We start from the raw sequence: 1,031 nt of genomic DNA on the forward strand, positions 1-1,031 counted from the left end.
CGGACGGCTTATGACGCGCACCGGCTGCACGGTTTTAGTTTCGTGGTTTGCTCCACGGTTGGATTTTGACGCGGCCCAACACCTCGATTTATTAACGTGGTGTACTCCACGGACGGCTTCTGACGCGCACCGGCTGCACGGTTTTAGTTTCGTGGTTTGCTCCACGGTTGGATTTTGACGCGGCCCAACACCTCGGTTTATTAACGTGGTGTACTCCACGGACGGCTTATGACGCGCACCGGCTGCACGGTTTTAGTTTCGTGGTTTGCTCCACGGTTGGATTTTAACGCGGCCCAACACCTCGATTTGTTAACGTGGTGTGTTCCACGGACGGCTTATGACGCGCACCGGCTGCACGGTTTTAGTTTCGTGGTTTGCTCCACGGTTGGATTTTGACGCGGTCCAACACCTCGGTTTGTTGACGTGGTGTACTCCACGGACGGCTTCTGACGCGCACCGGCTGCACGGTTTTGGTTTCGTGGTTTGCTCCACGGTTGGATTTTGACGCGGCCCAACACCTCGGGTAGATAGGGACAGTGGGAATCTCGTTAATCCATTCATGCGCGTCACTAATTAGATGACGAGGCATTTGGCTATTTTTTTTTTTTTTTTTTTTTTTTTTTTTTTTTTTTTTTTTTTTTATAGATGGAGAAATGCATTTACGCATCTCAGCAGATGTTGGTGCTGGTATGTGGGACTCACCTCATAGAGGAATACCCACTAAAACTCCATCTGTCACCTGCACTGATGATGTTGGTTGTGCAGGCCGCGGCTTTATTTCCCAGTGCCGACTTAAGATGGTGGGGCCTGGGTTACCCAAACGCTGTAGCGTGTTGACCGTAACCGCCCTATCCTATCCCTTCTCGTGGAACAGGATTACTGGGATAAACACCAGTCATCCCGTTCCACCGTGTCCAATTCGTGTGCGAACCCTGCAAAGCTCTTGTTGTTATGCCTGGTAAGAGTTTTTGAAGTCCCAAGGAGGTCAGGTCATTAGCAGACCTCAACGACCAGATACCCTTCCATGAGAG

The 1,031-nt window shown here is 50.7% G+C and overlaps 1 pseudogene; it reads right to left on the minus strand.

Annotated features, from left to right (window-relative positions):
- Positions 1–490: 490 nt before the first annotated feature.
- The window catches only part of LOC131674851 (large subunit ribosomal RNA), a 4,346-nt pseudogene continuing 3,805 nt past the window's right edge, over positions 491–1,031 (minus strand).

This window comes from Phymastichus coffea, unplaced genomic scaffold (genome assembly GCF_024137745.1).
Source record: "Phymastichus coffea isolate CEN01 unplaced genomic scaffold, Cenicafe_Pcof_1.1 PCOF00320, whole genome shotgun sequence".
Lineage (NCBI taxonomy): Eukaryota > Metazoa > Arthropoda > Insecta > Hymenoptera > Eulophidae > Phymastichus > Phymastichus coffea.